The sequence below is a fragment of the Lagopus leucura genome, unplaced genomic scaffold, assembly GCF_019238085.1.
Source record: "Lagopus leucura isolate 7727_CA_CO unplaced genomic scaffold, USGS_WTPT01 Super-Scaffold_100002, whole genome shotgun sequence".
Classification (NCBI taxonomy): domain Eukaryota; kingdom Metazoa; phylum Chordata; class Aves; order Galliformes; family Phasianidae; genus Lagopus; species Lagopus leucura.
Genome location: NW_024962263.1, coordinates 62,492,715 through 62,502,863, shown reverse-complemented (window position 1 = coordinate 62,502,863; position 10,149 = coordinate 62,492,715).

Here is a 10,149-nt window from a genome sequence, read left to right as displayed (position 1 = left end):
CCCAAATGTTCCCCAAATTATTCATCCAAGCCACATAGAATCATAGAATCATAGATCGACCAGGGTTGAAAAGGACCATGATGATCATCTAGTTTCAAACCCCCTGCCACAGGCAGGGTCACCGACTACTAGACCAGGCTGCCACATCCACCCTGGTCTTGAATGCCTGCAGGAATGGGGCATCCACAACCTTCTTTGGTATCCTGTTCCAGTGTGCAACCACCTTCTGTATGAAAAACTTCCTCCTAATTTCTAACCTAAAATTCCCCTGTCTTAGTTAGTTTAAAGCCATTCCCTCTTCTTCTATCACTATCCACCTGTGTAAACTGTCATTCCCCCTCCTGTTTATTCACTCCCTTCAAGTACTGGAAGGCCACAATAAGGTCTCCCCGGAGCCTTCTCTTCTTCAAGCTAAACAAGCCCAGTTTCCTTAACCTTTCTTCATAGGAGAGGTGCTCCAGCCCTCTGATCATCTTAGTGGCCCTCCTCTGGATCCATTCCCAGAGCTCTACATCTTTCTTGTGCTGGGGGCCCCAGGCCTGGACACAGTAAAATGGGGCCTCACAAGAGCCGAGTAGAGGGGGATAGTCACCTCCTTCTCCCTGCTGGCCACCCCTTTTTTTAATGCAGCCCAGAACACGGTTGGCTTCCTGGGCTGCAAGCACACACTGCTGGCTCGTGTCCAGCTTCTCATCTACCAGGACCCCAAAGTCCTTTGCTGCAGGGATGCTCTCACAGAGATCTTCTCCCAGTTTGTATAAATACCTGGGATTACACTGGCCCAAATGAATCACCTTGCACTTGCCCTTGTTGAACCTCATTAGTATCAGTATTAATATTAGTATCAGTATTAGTATTAGTATCAGTATCAGTATTAGTTCAGTATAACTATAATTCTCTAGATTACATATAGATAATAGTGAAAGATGCTCTGAAGGCCTTGAGATAGTGAGTCTGTCAAACTTCAGTACTTCCCATTCTCAACCAACCTTTAAGGGAGTATAAGTATATACCTCAAGGAAAGATTCAGCTGACTAAGAAAGCTCTCTTTTGGTCTAGACAGGACACAGTCTTTACGGAATGAGTACAGAATGATCTATTACGTGGTGTGTCTGGTGGTGCAAAAAGAAGCAAGGACTACAGTTTATTTGTTGTGATCTGCCATGATTCTGATCATGTCTTTTCACAACCAGTGAAGCTTACACCAGTCGCTGGTCATAATACCTCATATTTTTCTTTAACTCTACTCTTGGTATGTTCATGAAAGTGTTCAACCTGGAGACATGGCAAAAAGGATCTTATTTATTGTGTTTATTGTTTGTGTGGCTTGGTATTTGTAAACAATTTTTCTTCTTGTAGACAGTATACATATTGTGTGATCAAGTGTTGACTCCATCATATGGAGGTTGCTCTGAAAGTAGTATCTCCTATTTATTTCCACTACAACAAATACAAAAAGCACAATAACACTATTTGACAGAGAAAATTCTCTGATACAAAGCACTGTTTTTCAACATAGGCACCACCATTAGCTATGCATTTTTGATAGTGATAAACAAGAGCCTGCATGCTGCACTCTTAACACTCAATACCAGAAGAGATGATCCACTGTTTCACGGGTATTATGATAGAGTTATTTCTGAAATGCACCAACTGTACTAACATCCACTGTTTACTCTCCATAAATGTTCACCAAGCAATGAATGTGAATGGGTACAGCTTTTTCCAGACGGAGAAATTCAATTACACCCCTTTGCTTAATAAACACTTCCATGTCAGATGGCATTTTGTCAGACTGCCTGTCTGGAAGGTTCAACCTCAACAGCCATATCACGAACCCTGATGTTGTGAGCTAATATAATAAAAGAGGAGGTGTTACTTTTAGAGAAACCATTATAGTATTCCAACTGGGTGGCATGAGGGCACAGCAGAGAGGGACAGTCAGCTTTGCCCTGCTGGCTGCTCCTTTTTTGATGTAGTCCAGGATACATTTGATCTTTCAGGCTGCAAGTGCACACTGCTGGTTCATGTCCAGCTTTTTATCTGTATCTATATATTTTTATCTGTACTCATATCTGGGATTGCCCTAACCTAAGTGCAACACCTTGTACCTGGCCTTCCTGAACTTCATGAAATTAATGTGGGCCCACTTTTCTATCTATTCCAGATCCCTTAGGATGGTATCCCTTCCTTCTGTTTTATCAACCACACCACTCTGCTTAGCATCATCAGCAAACTTGCTGAGGGTTTGCTTGATCCTACTGTTCGTGTCATTGTTTAATGCGGTGCTGAAGAGCACCGATTCCAAGGCAGACCACTGGAGGATGCCACTTGTTACCAGAATCCGTCTGGACATAGAGCCATTGAACACAACCCTCTGGCTATGACCATCCAACAGATTTCTTATCCACTGAATAGGCCACCTTTAAAAACCCCTATCTCTGCAATTTAGAAATGATGATGTGGTGCAGGGCTCTACTTCTACTTGTGGTGCAGGGCTATGCCAATGGTCTTGCAGAAGTCCAGGTAGATATCATTAGTTGCTATTCCTTTGTCCATCTATACTATACTGTCACTTTACCATAGAAGGCCATCAGATTGGTCAGGCACAGTCTGTCCTCGGTGAAACTGTGTTGGCTGCCAATAATCATCTCTTCATCTTGCACGTGCCTTAGCATAGCTTTCAGGATCTGTTCCATGATCTTCTCAAGAATAAAGTGAAATATAATTATGAAGTCAAACTCATTTAATAAGTTGATTTATAAGATGAAATTCTTTGGGCATTGTAAATTAGCAATATGACTTCCAGCAATGAGGTACATAGGTCACAGTGACAAGGTGACATTATGTATTTTGTTACAAGACAATCCCAATCTTCCACCATGATGGGGAATGAGATCCTTGAATACATAAACCCAAGAAAATGATCAGAATAAAAGGTAGCATTACATTTCTACATGAAAATTAACAACATATTTTGATTATTGGTTTGTGATGATTTCAGAAGTGTTTGGTAAAAGCTATTAGAATGATTCAAGTTGAATAGACAAAGAACTTAGTTAATTTTTTCAGAAGAAGGTCAAGATCAGTCTTTATCACACTGTTCTAGGAAAATAGATTTTTTTTATAGTACCAAATTTAATTTAGAAGAAAAAAGCTTCTTCTTGCCCTCAGTGGCAGTAGGCTGAAGTTAGGCAAATTCAGCTGAAAGGCAAAGTGCATAATGAAAGTAATGAAGAAATAGAACAATTTACCTATGAAAGTAATGGATTTTCTATCACCTGAAATCTGTAAATTGAGACTGCATATCTTTTCAGAAGATACAGTATAGCTCATACTGAAGTTGTGGTTTTGGTTTGGAAATTACTGAGTGACATTATCTGCCCTATGCTATAGAAAGAAGTCAAGCTAGAAGATAGTAATGGACTCTTATGGCCTTGAAATGTATGAATCTCAGCCATGCTTTTGCTTAATGAACAATACAGCAGAAAACATTGTGCAATACCCTCATACCACTGTTCTCTCCCAGCCCTTTCTGCCTAAAACACAGATGACTTCAATGATATAAAACACTAAAACTTCTGAAAATCTAATACAAACTTTCCTGCTGTATTGTACATATGCGTCATGGTTTTATGATTTTTGGTTATCAGTATTCCACATCATAACATCATGTAGTGCACTGGAAGTTAAAGTATTAATGCTCCAGTTCTGGATATGTGTCTCAGAAGAGAAGAAAAACTACATTCCCCAGAAGATTGTTCACTGTGCTGTTATCATTTCTGCTCAGGAGGAACAGATGTAAGGCCTCTTACATCTGTAGGTCATGATGGTCTTTCTTCCTTTGGCTCCTCTCCATGCTGCTTGACCGACTGCGCATCTCATCTCAGCTTTATGGAGAGGCCTTTCCACCTTTTAGACACTCTCATTATATTTATTAGTTTCAATTCTAATTATATTATATTGCAGTGTGTTATCTTGCATTCCAATAATGTATTTAGTAAATTAGTTGTTTCTTCTCAGATCACTGCTTCTGTTTTTAATTATTTTGGGGTCCCTTGTTTCCCTTTTCTGGAGGCATGGATTCTGTGAAGTCCCTCTGTCCCACTAGTCACAGAACTGGGCTGAACCAGCCCGTAAACCATCGACAATGGCATTTGGTGACTTTAAGGGAACTTTGAGCTACTAAGACAAAAATAAGGCAGGACAGCTCAAAAGCTGTTGCTTTATAGATTTTGAGCAAAACTCATCAATATTTAAAAGTCCATCTGTATCTCTAATAAGTCACAGACTTAAATAACAAATGATTGAAGTCCTTGTGGTGCATTACCTTCTGCTTTTTTTCTTTTTTTTAATAAATCAAAATGCAAATAAATTCAGCCCATTCCCAGGCAAACTGGTCATTAATATACCCTCCATAGGTTATTTTAATGAACTTCTTGATGATTTCATATGTCATGCTCGTGTTCGTGTTCCATCCCTTGGAATCTTTTTTGTGACCCTTCTCTGGATGTGCTCCAATTGATCCACATCTCTCCTGTATTGAAGACTTCACATCTGGACACAGTTCTCTGAGTGAGGTCTCACCAGCACAGGTGGTAGAGAGGCAGGATCACCTTCGTCTCCCTGCTGACCACATTTCTTTTGATGAAGCCCAGGATACAGAGGCTTCATGGGCTGCGAGGGCATATTGTTAGCTCATATCCAGCTTCCCATCCACCAATATCCTACAGTCCTTTTTGGCAGGAATGTGCTCAGTCATTTTGTCCTCCATCTTGTATTGACAGTGTGGATTGTTGCAATCCAGGTGCAAGACTTTGTGCTTGGATTTGTTGAATCTCATGAAGTTCTCCTGCACCCATTGCTCAAGCCTTTCTAGGTGGCATCCTGTCCCTCGAGCTTGTTGACAGCTGAAGTCTTCCTTCTGTATTTCATTTCTGTTTATACTGCAATAAAATATTTTGACAATATAAAGCATTAACCTTCAGCATTAATCCCATAGGAGATTCATGACATTAACTTTTTTCTAACTTTGGAAACTGGTTAATTTCAAGAATCTAATCAATTTTAGAAAATCTTGAAATACCTCACAGGTCATTAGATTAAAAACAAAGATTACATTATTAAAAATAAGCACCAACACCCTCCCTAATAATAATAGTAACAAGAGTAATATCAAAAATATTCTCGAGCTTCTTGATTTATTACAGAGTGGTAAAATAAAGTCTCTCCAGGAGCATGCAGTCAATACTCGGCCTAATGTAAATCTTCACATTTCAAGAGCATTAAATGAATGCACTTATTTCTTTTTGTTACAAAGACATTTTCTATTTGAATGACCATGTGAAAATAGCTCTTTAAAATTAAATGATATATATCCTTTTTCTGTACAAGGGAATGTTTTTCCTGATTTCTGTTATATTGAATGAACATATAGATACTAAGTTAAAAATCTGTATGCTTCTTCTGATTGTCTAGGTATCACCTCATGTTTTGGATTTGGATTTTTTGTTATCTGGGTCACAGAGAAAGGATCGTCTGCACCCAGGGGAGAAGAGGAATAATGAATCTCATCCAGTATCCAATACTGTACAAAGGAGAAAAAAGTGCACTCTGCAGATTAGAATGAAATATGCAAGAATACCCTGGAAATGATGTGTTCGGTCTTTATGTATGAATTAAAGCCTTCATTTTCTAATAGCTTATTCTAATTTCCCTGTGTGGTTAGTACGGTAGACCTTAAGCCCAAGAAATGATTAAGAAAAAAAATCTCTTTTACTTTAGGATGTAATCCTTCCATTTGCAGATACCAATAGATTGGTCAAGTGGCAAAGACTAAAGAAGCTATAAAAAGACTTCAGAAGACTATAAAAAGAGTATATAAGGAGGGTTTCATTTCCCCGTAACTTTGTGAGATCATAGCAAATTTTTTTGTGTGTGAAATCTTGTCATTATTGAATGTCTGGAACATTGTTTTGTATATGAATGTGTCATCCTTTTGAAATGATATAGCAATATGTCTGTGTACCTGAATCACATGGGCCATGACCACAGTGATTACAAAGACTAAAAACAAAAATCTTATCTGACTCCTTTTTTACTGAATCTCTAAAGAAAGGAATACTTATTTAGAAATCAAATATATAGCCTTTATCATGCTCACATAAGAGAAGGACCACAATTACCTGTGCGATGTGGTGTGAATCACTCTGCAAGTAATGTCTCCTTTGTATTTCCATGGAAATTACAACAGATACAAAGAGCACAATGACACTGTTGAATAGAGAATATTCTCAGCTACAAAACACTACTTCTCAACATAGTCACCACCATAAATTTTCACCAGCAGTGAACAAGAGCCTGCATGTAGCACTCATAAAAATCTTCATGGCCATTTGGAACATGGCTTGTCTTTCACGTTGCTGTCACCACTGCTGAAATGCACCAACCACTGCCTCACTGTGCATCCAGAGGGGTTTCACCGAAAAGATTCCAGGGGATGGAACATCTCTCCTTCAAGAACAGGCTGAGAGAGCTAGGGCTGTTCAGCCTGGAGAAGAGAAGGCTCTGGGGAGACCTGAGAGCAGCCTTTCAGTACCTAAAAGATGACTATAAGAAAGAAGGAGACAGACTCTTTAGTGAGCTCTTTATATCCAATTAGGGTTAGATTCTTTATACCTCAACTTTAGCTTGTTGTGACAGGACAAGAGGAAATAGTTTCATACTAAAGGAGAGATTTGGATTGGATATAAGGCAGATGTTTTTTACAGTAAGCGTGGTGAGACACTGGAACAGGTTGCCCAGAGAGGTGGTGAATGCCTGTCTCTTGTGACATTCAAAGTTAGGCTGGAGGGGCTCCGAGTAACCTGATCTACCTGTCTCTGTTCTTCGCAAGCTAATTGGACCACATGATCTTTAAAGGTCCCTTCCAACTCAAATGGTTATATGGTTTCTTCAAATAAGTAAGTGTATTGCACAAAGCATTACATATGAAGCAGTCAAGAAGCTGACTAAAACAACCTGTGCAGGGTCTATTGAGGACCAGCTTGACTGGGAATGTCCTGAATTTATCTTGTCCCTTGATGATTACTTCCACAATCTGGGTCCGAATCCAGTGAAAGATCTCTCTTTTTCCCAAAGAAACTCTTCTTGTCTATTCTAAATCCTGAGTCTCATCCTGAGCTTTTAATAATGCTCACTATGTTGTATAGTGAGGTAGCAGGAGTGAGACCTCAGAAATCTGGGACATCGATGTAAGAGAACAAGTTGGCAGGATGTACTGTGCTGGTTAAAACTCCTAAGGGCATGTGGCTTCAAGTCGAAGTGTAGTAAATTGCTATAAGCCAAATGAAGGCCTGAGATCCTGTTATTCTCTTTTGCAATGGTATGAAGCCTCTATCAGAAAGAGTAGAAATGCTTAATAATAGATGTTGCTATTGAGATTTAAATATTAATGTGTCTACACATAGATATTCTTAGACTGTTTTGTATAAGAATATTGTCCTTTATTAACTCACTGAGCTTTCAGCATGAAATTGAGTACTCTTACTGCCAAGTAATGTGTTTGTGAAGCTTTGTTACTGTTTATCCTTTTTTATGCAATTAGTTTTTCCATCCCTGCTCAGGTTTTATTTCTCTGCCGTTAAGAATCAATTCTACCCAAAGAATTAAGAAAATAAAAACTATATTGATATGCTTAAAAAAAAGCAAAAAAAAAACAAAACAAACAAACAAACAAAAAACACTAAAAAACAACAAATAAACAAACAAGCAAAAAAAAAAAAACACAAAACCACCACAAATGTATGTAAGAAGTTTTAAAAATATGTTTAACTTGTTAGATGAGCTGATTTTCCCCAAACTTATTTTCTTTACAACAAAACAGACTTCTTGTTCTTGGTATTTATGTTCAGAGTAGCTTCAGAGCTGGAATCTCCGATTATTCACAAAACTAAATGTTGTAAAGTGCTTTGACTAATGTAATTCTTAGATGTTCCCTGACTAGCTAATGACTACATACCCGTATTGATATTATGGGATGGTCCCTTCGGGGAAAGCCTCATATTGTTTCCTGTCAGTGTGAGTCAGTTTGCCTGCTGAAGTGAAGTGCTACAGGCAATTCAGAGTGTTCAAGAATAATGTCTGATTAGTTGATGCTGAGGTGTACATGGCAAATAGAATACTAAGTGTGAGCTAATAATCCAAATGGTTCCCTAAAAAGAAGCATTTAGACACCACAAAGACATAAATAAAAGTGGGTGAATGTTTTTCACATTGCCATGCAGTGTCTTTAAATATACACAGACGAAATTTGCTTTGCCTTCTATTTGTAAGAGAGAAGGAAAATACAATGGAGAATGAGGAATGGATTTCTATTTTTACCCTAGTATGAGGCTTTTCAGAAACCAAATTTCTTTTCATTTTATTTTTTGTGTTGTTACATTAGAAGACAAAGTGTTTATTTTTCTGATTAAAGTATCTACTTAGGACTTTTAATAAGCTATTTGGGATGCAGTCTAAAAAAGTGGTAGTATTTCTAAAACTTACAATTTTAGTAAACTTTGGTCTGAAATGTTATAATGTGTTTCACCAACTAATCTCTGGCCAAATTCAAATGCAGGGCTAGGGCCTTAAGTAGATCCTTAGTTTTGAAACTGTATGAACAAATATCCATAGCATGCCTCATCCTGTCTCATCACTACTTCCTTGCGGAAATAAAACCTACGGGTAAAAAGAAGACTGATTACTACTGCTTTGCCTACATACCTATCTCATCAAATATAGAATCACCAGACCCTTATTCAGTCCATGTGTCAGAGGGTCAGAGTTCAGCAGCTCAGCCTCTCAGCAGCAACATTACAAACGTACATGCATTTTGAGTACAGCACAGTGTTAATTCTTTAATCTGATGTTCACTCACAAAAACACAAAGAGATAGAACAAGCTCAGAAGAAATATAAAATACAATGACAGCTGTCCTGCTTGCCTCAAGAGAGCAAAGGAAAAGGAATCCATTAACTATGGTTCTGTTGCTTTTTCTTTTTTGAGGTAGTCAGATCATTGAGGATTTCATAGTGGAATGCTAAGCTACAATATTAGAAAATCTCACTGCAGAAAGACCAGAACTGTAAAGACAGAACATCCAGAAACCTTTAAATAATAACAATAATAAAAATAATAATAGTTTCACATTTTTTATTTTAAACACCAAAAGATTAAGAATTATGAAGAGAGAAATATTAAGGAGAGGGAAAAATTTAAAGGGCATACAGGGAAAATGGCTTTCAGGTGATAATTTTAGTAATATCATTGAGGATCACTTCCATGCTTTAATTTGAGTTGTCAAATCCATTAAGATTCAGGTTAAATTATACTAAATTGCTTCTTAACTACTGGTGTAGTTGTCACAAGGCTGTTTTTCAGTTAGAATGTCACTGAAGAGAAGATATTTAAGCACTCCATCAGAAGACATGTCCACTGGGCCTCAGCAGAGAGGAAGGACAGCCAAAATAATCAAAAAGAGAGGAAGGGAAATGACAGGCAACAAAAGCACTTTATTGAAGCACAGGCCGATCTGTACTTTCTGAAGTAGACTCCTAGTCTAGGCAAAGAAATAGAAGTTTGACTCTTAGGGCATATTCAGAATATGTGGGGAAGACAGTACAGGGCCTGTAAAGCTGATATGGAAGGAAAAAGCTACCATTAAAAGGTGCTGTTTTCTTTGGGCAGCTTTGCTAAATATTAACTCTACAGGAAATTTTCCAGGTGTCTAGTTTTGCATTCAATTTGTATTAAATATTGAGTAAAAATTATCTTAGTGTTGCTGAAAATAAAACTGGGGAAAATATAGTAATTTCACATTTTAAAAGCTGCAGTTTTTACACTAAGAATATCTGCTACATCTATGTAATATCTTTTTTTTTGAGAAAGGGATTGAAATTTAGCTCAAGAGGATTTTCTGTCAAGTGTGTTTTTTTGTGAAGCTGTGAAAAACTCACTTTACACACAGTCAACAGGGTTTCTTACACTCTACCAGAAAAATTCCCTGAAAATACTGTCTGTAATGGACAGACTATACCTTGGAACTTCAGGGCTAAATAAAAATGTCCTTGCAACTTACTTCTGTCCGCCATCACCTGTTGTGCCACT